At 44.7% G+C, this 15,000-nt stretch overlaps 1 long non-coding RNA gene across 1 annotated transcript in view; it reads left to right on the forward strand.

The window, feature by feature from the left end:
• LOC135102616 (uncharacterized) overlaps nt 1-15,000 on the forward strand; it is an 83,336-nt gene that overhangs the window by 27,587 nt on the left and 40,749 nt on the right. The window contains exon 2 of the long non-coding RNA XR_010269707.1: nt 9,652-9,816. This is a non-coding gene — a long non-coding RNA (uncharacterized LOC135102616). The remainder of the gene's footprint in view (nt 1-9,651; nt 9,817-15,000) is intronic.

Raw genomic sequence — 15,000 nt, forward strand, 5'->3', positions numbered from 1 at the left:
CTCTCTCTCTCTCTCTCTCTCTCTCTCTCTCTCACACACACACACACACACACACACACACACACACACACACACACACACACACACACACACACAGACACACACACACATACCTACATACATCGATTTTTTTTTCACTTCTTCCCCCAGTGTACTCGTAGATCAAACAAACAACCTACATAACGTATTTCTTCACACTGATCCGGTTTTGCGCTTCTCTCGTTTCATTTTTATTTAATTTTTTGGCGTACATTCTCTTTTGCCGTGTGTGTTTTCATTCCTCTGTTTCGTTTCTTGTTTATTTCGTTATTTATTCCGCTCTCCATTCTTATTTGTTGTGTTTCTTTTTATCTTTTTTTTTCTCTCCTCCTCCTTCTCCTCCTCTGTTTCAATGTTTTTTTTAAATTTCTTTTAACTTTCTTTCGTGTTTTTTTTTCTTTTCCTATTCTCTTGACGGCTTTCTCTTAATTCTCATGCTTGTTTCTCTTCATGTTCCGCTCTTTTGTTCTTTTATCAGCAAATTTTCACTTCCTTGTTTACTGTTTCCACATTCACCTTGATTATCACTGTTTCTCTACCTGCTCTTTCCTTTCCTTGCCTCTTACTTGCTTCCAAGTTGTGTCAGCGGTAAACTCACTTAGTAAATAAATCCTTTCTTCTTTTTTTTTCTCTCTCTTTCCTCTCTTTCGTCATTCTTGCCTTCCTGTATTCAGTTTTCCTTTCTTTTCTTCCTTGTATATTTCCTTAATTTCTTTCTCCTAGTTAGTTTGATTTTTTCCTTCCTTCTCCCTTTCCTTTTTCCGTATCCTCCTTCCTTTTCTCGTTCCATCCTTCCCGGTTTCCTCTCCTCTTTCCTTCCTTCCTTCCTTCCTTCCTTCTTTCCTTCCTTCTTTCCTTCACTTCTTCCTTTCTCCATTCTTTTTTACCTCTCTCCCCCCTTTTTTTTTTTTCCTCCTACCCTTCTCCTGCTTCACTCACTCACTTCCTTCAAACATGCCCCCTCAAAGCAAGTCCTTCTGTTCTTTCCATCTCCCCTATTACATCAATCCCTTACTTTCCTGCATTGCTCCATCCTCGCCCTCGTTCACTTCCTTTACGCTTCTGTCAATCCCTTCAACACCCCCCGCCCTCCACACACACACACACACACACACACACACACACACACTCTCTCTCTCTCTCTCTCTCTCTCTCTCTCTCTCTCTCTCTCTCTCTCTCTCTCTCTCTCTCTCTCTCTCTCTCTCTCTCCCTTTCTCCCCTTTACCTGCCTCACATTAGGATATTTGTCAAGGGTAGACTAGGTGTGAGAGTCTACCATAATCTCTCCATCAGCAAACACTGCAGGTAAAGGGAGCGGAGGAGGAAGGGAGGGAGAGTCGGAGGGAAGGAGGGTTGGAGGGAAGGAAGGTTGGAGGGAGGCTTGGAGGGAAGGAGAAAGGGAGGTGGAAGACGAGGAGGTAACGTGTATAATAAACAAGCTGTGAGAGAGAGAGAGAGAGAGAGAGAGAGAGAGAGAGAGAGAGAGAGAGAGAGAGAGAGAGAGAGAGAGAGAGAGAGAGAGAGAGAGAGAGAGAGAGAAATGCCAACAACAATAGCAAGTGTGATAATGATGATAATAGTAATAATAATCCTTACACGTGGAAAGGAAGAGAGAAAGAAAGAAAGCGAAGTAGCTCGAGATGAATGTGAGGTACGGAAGGAGAAAGAGAGAAAGACAGATAAAGGGAGAGAGAGAGGAATTAAGTTAAAGAGGCGGAATGCAACAAAGGCAACGAGAGTAGGAAATAAGGAAGTGGAAAGAAAAAGTAGCAATCAAATGAGAGAGAGAGAGAGAGAGAGAGAGAGAGAGAGAGAGAGAGAGAGAGAGAGAGAGAGAGAGAGAGAGAGAGAGAGAGAGAGAACAAAGGAGACACGTATATCGGAAGACAAAGAGTGAACAAAGAGAGAGAATAAAGAAGAGGTGAAGGGATAACAAGAGAAGGGGAGAGAGAGAGAGAGAGAGAGAGAGAGAGAGAGAGAGAGAGAGAGAGAGAGAGAGAGAGAGAGAGAGAGAGAGAGAGAGAGAGAGAGAGAGAGTTTCCACACATATTTCCATACTATCAATGTAGTTTGATCTGATCTTCTTCACTCTTACTTTTTACTCTGTGAATTAAAAAGAAGTGGCATTAGGATAACTTCGCGTTGCGCTGTTTGACTTCCATGACGAAAAACTGCATTGTATTTAAACCAAACCTACTTGCCGGAAATTCTGAGGATGAGTGCAGCTAGGAAATAAGAAAATAACTAGGTCTGCACATGAAAGCATCCATTTATTTATGTTGTTTTGTGACGTAAATCAAGACAATGAAGGGATGCGTGAGAGAGAAAAATAATGAAGGAAAATATGACTTGAGTTGATGTTTGTGTAGCTCCGTGCTGAAGTGGACCGGGTGAAGAGCAAAGCTTCGGATGTTGTAGTGACTGTCAGTGTAAAGATTCATATTATTGTTCCAGTGTTCCGGTGCACCTTTAGTTATGTTTCATGCTTTTAGTATCGTCACTGTTTTCTATACTGACAATTCAAGTTCAGTCTTAGATAATGTTGAGGGAATTTTCAAATTTCATCAATGTTTCGTTCATAAAGATAAAACAAATTATAAAGAAATGGCTTTTACATATGATATTGTTTAAGATAACTGTACTCTGAGCTTTCCTGGATTTTTAGAAAATTTAAATCTCCTCAGTCTTTCATACATACGGATCAAACACGAGAGATAAAAAAAAAAATCTACTACTTCTGTATATTTTTTTTTTCCTTACGATAACTGTCATCTTAGCTTTTCTGTTTTTTTTTTTTTTCAAGAGCAGGAACACGTCCACCAGTTATCTGAAATTTTCCGAATATTACTAATGATAATTTGCAACATTTCCTGATTAGAATGGCACAATATTTGGGCGTCTTTTTTCAGCAGCGCGTCTAACCTCGCCTTGGGTTGATTGGGCAGTGTTGATGTTTGCCGACACAATGCAGTGTATCTTTTCACGATCCGTGTCTCATTGTTTCGTCCGTAAATATTGATTGTAGTATTTTGCAGACAAGCGAAGCGAGATTGATGAGGCGATAATTACTAAGCAATATTGTTCCGCTTTTTTGAAATTTGAAATGATTCTGGGCACATTCCAGGCTTTTGACAGAGCTATTCTTCCCCACCCCTTTCTCTCTCTCTCTCTCTCTCTCTCTCTCTCTCTCTCTCTCTCTCTCTCTCTCTCTCTCTCTCTCTCTCTCTGTGTGGTGGTGGTAGTGATTGTGATAGTAGTAATAGTAGTAGTAGTAGTAGTAGTAGTAGTAGTAGTAGTAGTAGTAGTAATAGTAGTTGTTGTTGTTGTTGTTGTTGTTGTTGTTGTTGTTGTTGTTGTTGTAATAGTGGTGGTGGTAGTAGTAGTAGTAGTGGTAGTAGAGAGAGAGAGAGAGAGAGAGAGAGAGAGAGAGAGAGAGAGAGAGAGAGAGAGAGAGAGAGAGAGAGAGAGAGAGAGAGAGAGAGAGAGAGATCAGTTGCTTTATATTTTTAACATTATTCTTATTATTCTTCCCGTTTCTTTCATGCTAACTGTAGTTTTGTTCATTGCTTACTGAGATATGTTGACAGTTTTATGATAGTATAGTGTGTGTGTAGTGTATAGTGTGTGTGTGTGTGTGTGTGTGTGTGTGTGTGTGTGTGTGTGTGTGTGTGTGTGTGTGTGCACGCGCGTTCATGAAGTACACTGCGAAGGAAATTGCCACTGCTACTATCTTTGTTCCGTGTGTGTGTGTGTGTGTGTGTGTGTGTGTGTGTGTGTGTGTGTGTTTATAAGTGTACGAATGTGTGTGTACCATTTAATCTTAGTCACGGTACATATATATACGTACGTGAGGTAGTGTGTGTGTGTGTGTGTGTGTGTGTGTGTGTGTGTGTGTGTGTGCAGGCAGGCAGGCAGGCAGGCGGACGGGTGGGGGGGCGGGTGGGTAGACGGGAGGACTAGCGGGCGGGTGGGCGAAGGCAGGGTGGGTAGGTAGCGGGGTCTGGGGCGGCGTCAATACCGGCCTGTCACCGCCAGCCTCGCCGTTGTTTCCACTGTGTTTAGTTTTAATTTCCTCGCCGCCCCTCCGACCGCCCTCACGGAAACCTGAGGCTGCCGAAACGGGGCTGAAACGGAAACTATCGCCTCGGGATGAAACGAATGGCGTCTCCTTGTGCACCGTAACACCTGCTCCTCCTCCTACTCATTCTCCTCTTTTAAAAACCTTTCTCATCATCATCTTCAGCTGCCGTGATTCTCTCTCTCTCTCTCTCTCTCTCTCTCTCTCTCTCTCTCTCTCTCTCTCTCTCTCTCTCTCTCTCTCTCTCTCTCTCTCTCATTCCTCATCTTTGTTCTCACCTCACGTCTCCAGTGTAGCGTCACTCAGCCTCCGTCATCTGTCATGCATCCCTTACTCTCATCTTTACACTCCCGCCACTCAGGCATCTCCACATTTTCCACGGTATTTTTTTTTTTTTTTTTTTTTTTTCACTTTCTCGCCACCTCTCGGCTTCTCTCTTCCATCTATACCCGACACGTACTCCACTTTGCCCTCTTCTCTTCTTACATATACTTATTAAAGAAGTCATATCCACGATCTTTTTGCACATTCTAGTCTCCATTAGCCTTTTCTCTTACATCTATACCTGACATGTACCCCGCTACGTCTGCGTCGCTCACTTGTACCTCTTAAAGAACTAATCCTCTGTCTTTCCTTTTCCACATTCCCTCTACAATACCGGCAATAATCTTTACTCCCATCCCTACACACCCCACCAACTCAGCACACACACACACACACACACACACACACACACACACACACACAAGAAGAGATATACGCCTATAAAAAGTTGAGGCTAATGCTGAAAAGAGTTAAAAATAGAATAGGAAGCTACATATGTTGGGGATGGATTTTAAACGTTGTGTTTGCGTTAAAGTATTGTGAAATCGTAGCGAGAAACATGGATGTCATTGTTTTTGAGTTCCTGGCCCTTAATTATAAATGGTAAAAATGAGTAAAAAGAAAAAAAGAAAATACAGGAAGAGGGATAAGGTTAGTTAGAGAGAGAGAGAGAGAGAGAGAGAGAGAGAGAGAGAGAGAGAGAGAGAGAGAGAGAGAGAGAGAGAGTAGAGGTAGTTAACAGAAGGAATAAAGGGAACTAACTAAAAACCCTTCACACACACACACACACACACACACACACACACACACACACACACACACACACACACACACACACACACACACACACACACACACACACACACACACACACACACACACACACGCTACAAAACAGTGACAGATTTCAGGTTGAAGGGAACGTCGCGAGTTCAATACTTTTATTTTGTTTTTGTGTCCACCAACTCTGACGCTTTGAAAATAAAATACCGGCAGCCATTTTTCATTGGATAACTGGATCCTTTGATAAAAAAAATTCTCTTTATTGAATCTGCCCTCTATAGCAGTGAAAGGGGAAGTGGGGAGGGGGGAAAGGGAGATGGGAGATGGGAGATGGGGAGGGGGAAACGGGAAAGGAGAGGTAAGGAGGGGGGATGGGAGATGGGGAGGGTGAAAGGTTGGGAAGGGGAAAGGGGAGTTAGGGGGAGGAAGTGAAGGTACAAAGTGGGGGGCAGTTTACGGGGGGCGAAGTTGGGGGGATAGGGGCGGTTTGGGTACAGAAAGGTGGCTAACAACAGTGTACAGTCGTTGTCTTCCAACTGTGACGTGGGTTTTGTTCGTGGTTATCGTGGTCGTCGTGGTCGTCGTTGCTGGCGTCCTTTTTGTCTTCATCATCATCGTCTTGTGTGTGTGTGTGTGTGTGTGTGTGTGTGTGTGTGTGTGTGTGTGTGTGTGTGTGTGTGTGTGTGTGTGTGTGCGCGCGGACGGGCGCGTACTACTCTACGTACATGTGCATCCTGTTGGCTGAAAACTTTAATTACTATTTTGTTTGGCGTGTGTGTATGTGTGTGTGTGTGTGTCTGAGAGAGAGAGAGAGAGAGAGAGAGAGAGAGAGAGAGAGAGAGAGAGAGAGAGAGAGAGAGAGAGAGAGAGAGGATGACGTTGGCACAGTTCGGGGAGGCTTACTAAAGGCTCATTGCGGCTTAGTGATGGAGATTTGGTGACCACATAATACGCTTGTGGAGATTAGTAAGACTTAAGGTCGGGGAAAGAGAGAGAGAGGTATAATTCTTCTCAGCTTCACGGGGTGGCTAGAGGAGTGGCTGGGAAGGAGTGAAAAGAAGGGCAGGAAAGCAGAGGGCGGCTTGGGTGTGGTAGTATCGTGTGTGTGGCGTGAGACGTGGTGGTGCAGAGGGCAAGGTGTTACTCCCGCGTTGAAACCTTAAATCTCAATCCTTTACTTTTCTGTAACTGAGGCAGAGTGCAAGGCAAGAGAGGCAAGGCAGAGAATAACACGCACGTGGACAAATGTAACTTTATTTGAAATTCTTTGTTGATCAAGCCTTGTGACTTACGAGGATGCATACAGAGATACGTGCACACTTACATAATATGAGTTATGTGCCTATTCAGACATGCAAACTCTCACACACACACACACACACACACACACACACACACACACATATAGGCATATACAAATAGACAAATAAATAGATCAGTTGACAGGCAAACATATATTAATAAACTCGTGTATAGATAGAGTAAGATAGAGATGAAGAATTGAAGAGTAAATGGCAATGTAAACAGACAGACAGACAGACAGACAGACAGACAGACAGACAGACAGATGGATAGATACACATTCCTCCACCGTTTTTATCTACCATTTCCTTTGCGTCTCTCTTCCTTTGTCCATTTTCCCTCACCATCGCGAGCATTCAGCGCGTTTCTGTCATTTTTCCCTCTCTCTCTCTCTCTCTCTCTCTCTCTCTCTCTCTCTCTCTCTCTCTCTCTCTCTCTCTCTCTCTCTCTCTCTCTCTCTCTCTCTCTCATATTTCTTTTTAATCCTTTCTCCTCTGTCATTGTCTCCCCCTTGTTTCTATTTCTTCCTTCTCTCCATCCACTCCTTTCCTCCCTCTCCCCCTTCCATCCTCCCCCTACCCCTCCCTCTTTTTCCCTCCTAATGGGGGTGTCTGTGCCTTCAAGCGAGTAACTCCTCCAGAACACCTCCTCCTCCTCACCACTCCCCATCCCCTACTCTCCCCAACTCAGAAAAAAATGAAAAAGTAAAAAGTTTTATGATATACCAACCGGGAGAGAGAGAGAGAGAGAGAGAGAGAGAGAGAGAGAGAGAGAGAGAGAGAGAGAGAGAGAGAGAGAGAGAGAGAGAATATCTTTAAAACTTCATATCGAGTCTGCGTTTCGCAAATACCCGCCGTGCTAGGAAAAGGGAGGGGAAGGAGAGAGGGAGGGAAGGGAAGGAGGAAGGGAGGGAGGGAGGAAGGCCATGCATGCCTCGGAGATGGCTGGCGGTGACTGCTTCCACAATCACAACCTCACAACTTTTCAGATTATAGCCTTGCAGTGGAGATTAGAGAAAGTGTGTGTGTGTGTGTGTGTGTGTGTGTGTGTGTGTGTGTGTGTGAGAGAGAGAGAGAGAGAGAGAGAGAGAGAGAGAGAGAGAGAGAGAGAGAGAGAGAGAGAGAGAGAGTATTTATGGGAGAAGAACGTAATAAGACGTACAGAAAGCAACCCATGAGTAAACAAAATGTAACTGAATAAAGAAAAAAGAAAAGGAAGAGAACAAATAAAAAAAGTGCATTACAAGAGCGTCAGGGAGGGAATCTGAGAGACAAAGGAATGTGGGAGAGGAAGAAAGAAGGAAAAAATGGAGGAAGAAAGGAAGGAAACATGATTTAATAATACACAAATAAGGAAAATGCATGACAATGACAGACAATGCGTATACTTGGGATAAAGGTACAAAATAAGACAAAATATTAACGAGAGAGAAAAAAAAAACGAAGATATGAAATTATTACAGACGAAACAGAAGAAAAATCAATAAAAATGATAATATTGAGAAACAAATTAGAGAAAACAAGAAAAGATATGAAAAGATGAGAAAGGGAAGACACGGAGAGAGAGAGAGAGAGAGAGAGAGAGAGAGAGAGAGAGAGAGAGAGAGAGAGAGAGACCCCCATACCACCCTCCCTCTCCCGTAACGCCCTTCGTCTTCGTCAGAAACAGACGTGGCGGAGCTGAGCACCAGACATTCTTACCCGAGAGAGAGAGAGAGAGAGAGAGAGAGAGAGAGAGAGAGAGAGAGAGAGGGTAGCACATTCCCCTTCCCGCCTTTCCTTTCCTCTCCTCAGTGCCACCACCATCACCGCCGCCACCACCACCACCGCCACGCCTAGGCGCATTTATCTGAAGTGTGCTGCCAGTCCCGCGGGTGTGGACGGCTGTTCCTTGAAGTTTGTTGATGGTCGCGGTAATTGTAAGATCCATATTTGTGACTGGCGGGGTATTGGGGTGCGGGAGTGTATCCATCAGGCTCTCCAGGCATTGATCCGTCCGCCGCCCCTCATTGGTCCGCCGGTGATGAAGGGGGCGGGGCGTGGCAAGGCGTCAACCAATCAGCGTGAAAGCGTTGTTGACAGAGAGCGATTTCACGCCTGATTGGTCGAGTTTACTTTGGCCGCGTAATTAGTAAACACATAATGGGGTCTCCCGGCGGCGGTCATGGCTATCGCTGCTAATTAAGTGACTATGTGATTAAAAGAAATTGCTTCACGGCTAATGAAGAATTATTTATCTACTCGTTTTTTTTTTTGTCTATTTTTTTCTTCCTCGCCCTTCTTGTTCATTGACGGCCACTTCAATGCGCTCGTTCTTTCATTCCTCGCGGCAGCCTTGTGTTGAGGAATGCTGGGGAGGAGGAAGGGAAGGATTAGGAAGTGAAGGGCATCAGTCTTGCTCCCAGGAACTATACCCTCCCTCGCCTCGTTGCCCGATCACCTCATGTAGTTATTGACATATTTCAACTCTGTATCAACTGAGTTTCCTGGGAGATTCGGGTCGAGAGAAAACTCACATGAGAGAGAGAGAGAGAGAGAGAGAGAGAGAGAGAGAGAGAGAGAGAGAGAGAGAGAGAGAGAGAGAGAGAGAGAGAGCGTTTTGTGTGCAGGAGGGCATGGAAGAAGCGACGAGGAGAATAAAGAGATTGATACAAGGTGGAAAGAAAGATTGAGAAACGTGATGAGAGTAAACAAGAGTGAGAAGAACGAAGAGAGGAAGGAGGAAATGAAGATACGGAGGTAAGGAAGAGAGAGAGAGAGAGAGAGAGAGAGAGAGAGAGAGAGAGAGAGAGAGAGAGAGAGAGAGAGAGAGAGAGAGAGAGAGAGAGAAGACGGACAGCTATTGATTGTGAAGGAATGAAATAGAGAGAGAGAGAGAGAGAGAGAGAGAGAGAGAGAGAGAGAGAGAGAGAGAGAGAGAGTCATGGTCTTCATCTTTACTGTCCTACATTCGTAACTTCAAATTAAATAACAACATACCTTTTCACAAATAGCCTCATAAGAAGCCAACATCCATACCACTACTCTTTGTTCTTCCTTTGTCTTCCTTTGTGCTCCTTGATTATGTATAATGAGTCACCTGTACCATTTCTTATCCTAACCTGTGGTTCTTTTTCTTCTCAACAGCGCCTCCGGTTGAGTTCAGAGAGTCCCTAGAGAGCCGAGAGAGAGCCCTTGTCTTCCCCTTTTATTGCTAAGGGGCTAGGCTGTACCGCCAGGAGCCTCCGCGTCCCTCCTTTTGGATCCTTCAGGCCTCACCTGCAAGTGCCCCTCACCTGCACTCGTGGGGAGGTAAGATGAGACAATGAGTGTTTACCTTGTTAGTCTACGAGATAATGAGATCTTGTTCTTTCCTCTCAGCCTCTTGTATCTCTCGTTGTCCTCCTCATACCTTCCTCGTTCTCTTTTTCTCCTCCACATCTTCCAACTCACATACCTTTAGACTTAGAGGGAGAAGTTGTAGGAGGAGGAGTACGAGAAGCAGAAAGAGTAATAAGGGAAGAGTACAGAAGAAGAGGATAATAAGAGTGAAGAAATAGTTGACGAATAGAAGGAAAAGATGATGATGAGAACGTGTGATGAAAAGAAAACAAGGATGATGAAGGGAGGATAAGTGATGATGAAAGGAAGATAACAATGATGAAGGGAAGGAAATGATGAGTGGATGATAACAGATAATGAACAGGACTTAAAGGTGATGAGAGAAAGATAAAAGGGTGATGAAGGGAAGGAAAAAGGGAAAAGTAACGAAGACAAGAAAAGGAGTGGTGAAATGGAGAGGAGTTAATGAAGAGCGAGAAAGAACAAACGAGTTAAGGGTAAAGAAAGAGAGAGAGTGTGCGAATATGTAATCTGGTGAACTGTATTTTAGCTCACAACCAGGAACACCTATTGCCATCTGGCCTTCGTGCGGTGGTCCATATTCTGAAACACCTCTGCGCCGCACCTTCACTATACATTCTAAAGGCTCTAGTTGAAGTGACACAGGTTTTTAAGGTTGTTTTAGGTTTCTAGTGACAGATTAACAAGATTTCTATATCATTAACAGGAGAAACACTCTTGAGGACCGGGCTTATCATTTCTCTGGCCTTGAAAAATAGTAGCGGTGAGAGAGGAAAGCGTTTCAAAATCCGGGCCTTTGCTGTGCTGTGTCATCACTTGTCTAGCATCACACTGACCCCCGCTCGCACCCACAACCCGCTGATGCACGTACGGATGCACACACACGCCTACCACTTCTGTACGTGCATGCATCCAACCTACCTACATTCAGTTAGCCCCACACACACACACACACACACACACACACACACACACACACACACACACACACACACACACACACCTCTCCCACTTAACAATGCCTCCCCTCTGCGACTGTATACTGATCAAGAGACATATCCATCCCCTTGCCTCTCTTTACTGCCACTCTCCCTCCCTCACACCCTCCCCCTCTCCCTCCCGCACGCCACAATGCCCACTAAGACCCGCGGCTACGGAGAGAAAGGAACCACTGGCCTCTACCCTAAACATAGACGCAAAATTCACCATGAGAAATGAAGTGAGTGACGGAGGGAAGAGAGGGGGAAGGGGAGGAAGGAAGGGAGGGAGAAAGGGAACAGGGCGGTCAGCTGGGCGGGGCAGAATGAGGCAGCATCGTGTTAGCTGATCAGACGAACGCACATGAAAGGGTTTGGCCCCAAGGCACTCATAACAGCTCCTCCTCTCTGCGGTTTTTTTGTCGATTATTACACAGTGATGATTATTATAATAGTGAAAGAGGGAAGGAAGGGATGGGGTAAGAGGGAGAGGGAGAGGGAGAGAGAGGGGGAGGTGTTAAGAGAGGGGAGGTAAGAGGTTCAGTTCACACCATCGATGACTTGGTGGATGGAGTCATTTCTCCGTGGTGGGACTTATTGAGAGGTCAGTCAGTGTGATTGATAAGGCGTGAGTGCTGATGGTGGTGGTGATGGTGGTGGTGATGGTGGTGGTGGTGATGGTGGTGGTGGTGGTAAGGCCAGGTGTGTGAATGTGTGTGTGTGTGTGTGTGTGTGTGTGTGTGTGTGTGTGTGTGTGTGTGTGTGTGTGGTTAGCAGACTTGGTGTTGGCAGCTGTAAAGGAATTGAAAGGAAGTAAGCTTATTTTAGCATGTTTCACCTCCTCCTCCTCCTCCTCCTCCTCCTCCTCCTCCTCCTCCTCCTCCTCCATCTCTTCCACCCCAGCTGCAGGGCGCCTCGGGGTTTGGCTGTCCTCAGAGAGTCGTCCTCGTCCTCTCCCAGCCTTTGTCTCTCATCAGGATCTCCTCACACCCTCTCACTCCTCCCGTGAGAGCCTTGAGTACCATCACCACCACCGCCACCATCACCACCATCACCAACAACACCACCACCACCACCACCACCATCATCACTACTACCAACGCGCTTATATACCCGCCACGTTATTATTATGATTATCAGTATTATCACTATTATAAATTTATTATTGTTATTATTATTATTATTATTATTATTATTATTATTATTATTATTATTATTATTATTATTATTTGAGTAGCAGACACAGCAGCAGTAATAGTAGTAGTAGTAGTAGTGGTAGAAGCAGTAGTAGTAGTAGTAGTAGTAGTAGTAGTAGTAGTAGTAGTAGTAGTAGTAGTAGTAGTAGTAGTAGTAGTAGTAGTAGTAGTAGTGGTAGAAGCAGTAGTAGTAGTAGTAGTAGTAGTAGTAGTAGTAGTAGTAGTAGTAGTAGTAGTGGTCGTGGTGGAAGTATTATTGCATGTAATTATGAACTACTACTACTACTACTACTACTGGAATAATAATAATAGTAATAATAATAATAATAATAACAATAATAATAATAATGATAATAATAATAGTAATAATAACAACTCCATGGTATAAGCGCCTGGAGGAAGGTTGGAAAGTCAGAGTTTCTCAGATCTCGAGAGTAAATAAAAGAAAGGCAGACTTCATCAAGTTGTGTGTGTGTGTGTGTGTGTGTGTGTGTGTGTGTGTGTGTGTGTGTGTGTGTGTGTATCTTTTATTCTCTCTCTCTCTTTCCCTCTGTCTCTGTCTGTTTGTTAATTTGTCTACGTATATATCTGTCTGAGTGTGGTATTCTCTCTCTCTCTCTCTCTCTCTCTCTCTCTCTCTCTCTCTCTCTCTCTCTCTCTCTCTCTCTCTCTCTCTCTCTCTCTCTCTCTCTCTCTCTCTCTCTCTCTCTCTCTCTCTCTCTCTCTCTCAGCAGTAAAACTCACCACTCATTAATTTCATTATGATGAGCTACGTGCCGGTGCAGCTTTTCCTCCTCCTCCTCCTCCTCCTCCTCCTCCTCCCTCCTCTAACTCTTTCCCCCTCCTTTAAAAATCCTCAAACACCTCTTCCCTCTCCTTCCCTTTCATTCTTATAGTCATTCTTGTTCTTCCACCCGTGCAGCTTCTCCTCCTCCTCCTCCTCCTCCTCCTCCTCCTCCTCCTCCTCCTCCTCCAAAAAAGGGGGAGGAGGAAGGCAGGTGTTCTCTCCCTCACCAGACTTGACCTGTAATGTCACCAAGGCGAGAGGAAACCAAATTTACTTGTCTAATTAATAGGCTTTTTTTTTTTTAAGTCAGTGATGGGGAAAGGACAAGAAGAAAGAGGGGGAGAAGGAGGAGGAGGAGGAGGAGAAGAAGGAGGAGGAGGTTAAGGAATTGTGTTTTGGAAAAGTGGAGTTTAAAGTGGATGTGGCGCTGTGTGTGTGTGTGTGTGTGTGTGTGTGTGTGTGTGTGTGTGTGTGTGTGTGTGTGTGTGTGTGTGTGTGTGTGTGTGTGTGTGTGTGTGTGTGTGTGTGTGTGTGGTGATGGAAGGAGGGGAGAACGATAGGGATTCATAGGTCTCACTTTTTTTTTTGATGGCCCCTACACACACACAAACACACACACACACACACACACACACACACACACACACACACACACACACACGTTCTCCCATTTTCACGAACCAGCTCCCTCATTTAAGGCTTTGGATTGTAAATGTTAACAAAATCAAGTGGGAAAATAGAGAAACAGAATAAGACAAGCAAACAAACAGACTGAGAAAGGAAGATAGACAGGTAGATAGATAGACAGACAGAGAAAGGGAAATAATATGGGACAGATAGACAGACAGACGTCTCCCCACACACACACACACACACACACACACACACACACACACACACACAGAGAGCGGTCGCCGGTTCGTTAGCTTCAGATTTTCACTTAAAATGCAATTTGGATTCAATTCCAGGCGGGGGAAGTAACGAGGGGCGCGGGGCTCACGTCCACAGCGGTGCACACACGCGCACACACATACACGCCTTGACGCACACACGTACACACACACACGTCCACGTCACGCACCGCACCCCCCATACACGTACGTATATGCATGATCACACACAGATTCACACACACACACACACACACACACACACACACACACACACACACACACACACACACTTATAGGACTAAATTTCCCTTAAATTCTTGTGTTTTTTGGGGGGAAATCTGAAAGACTTTCCTTGTGAACATTGTGTAAAAAATCATCTCCGTGTGTGTGTGTGTGTGTGTGTGTGTGTGTAAATGTAGGGACTTTTGTGTCTATCTGTCAGCCTGTCTATCTCCCGCTTTGTCTCTCCGTCTGCCTATCTCCCCCTGTGTGTATGTGTGTGTGTGTGTGTGTGTGTGTGTGTAGCTGATGACTGTTGGCTGTTGTGCTTGTTAGTGTTGTGCGTGAGTCAGTCGTTCGTGTCATCTGTCGTCCTTGTTGTCGCTAGTTTGGCCTTTTTTTCATATTTTTCAACATTTCTGAGCTATTTTTTTTAGCGCTCCTGTTATTCTCTCCCATTTATTATCGTATTATTTCCCTTCATTCGTCATCAGGCTTATCGGTTCTCGTACCTTCGCCATTACCGTCCATTTTTTTCATATTTTTGTCAAGGTTGCATCTGTCTTTTTATTTATTTTTTTCTCTCTGTTATTCTCGTGTCTTTATTATCATGTTATTTTTGTTCATTGTCATCAGGTGTGTACCGGTTCTTGTCTCTTCAGCATTACCTCTGCCTCCCACCACCGCCTCAAACACATGTGCGCTTACCAAAAAGAAAAAGAAAGAAAAGAAAAGTCAGCATTTCCCTCTTTACTAATATGTCCTTTTTTCTAATCCGTCCGCGGTATTTTTCCCGAGGGGTCTTCCCTCTCACTCACATTCACCGACAAGTCAAGATAAAACTGCCGCGCCTCATTCCCCTCGTCTCCCTCCCTCTCTCACTCTCCCCTCTCACCACCACCACCATATCCTCTCCCCATCCCTCCTCCTCCCCCTCTCCCACCCTTCCCTTCCATCCAGCTCTCTCTGTTCCATCCTAGACTTCAGATACACGATATATATTTTTTTTCGGCTCTTTTTTTTTTTTTCTGGTTGGGACTCGATAAAAATGGGTGAGGTCT

Source organism: Scylla paramamosain, chromosome 8 (assembly GCF_035594125.1).
Source record: "Scylla paramamosain isolate STU-SP2022 chromosome 8, ASM3559412v1, whole genome shotgun sequence".
NCBI classification, from domain to species: Eukaryota; Metazoa; Arthropoda; class Malacostraca; order Decapoda; family Portunidae; genus Scylla; species Scylla paramamosain.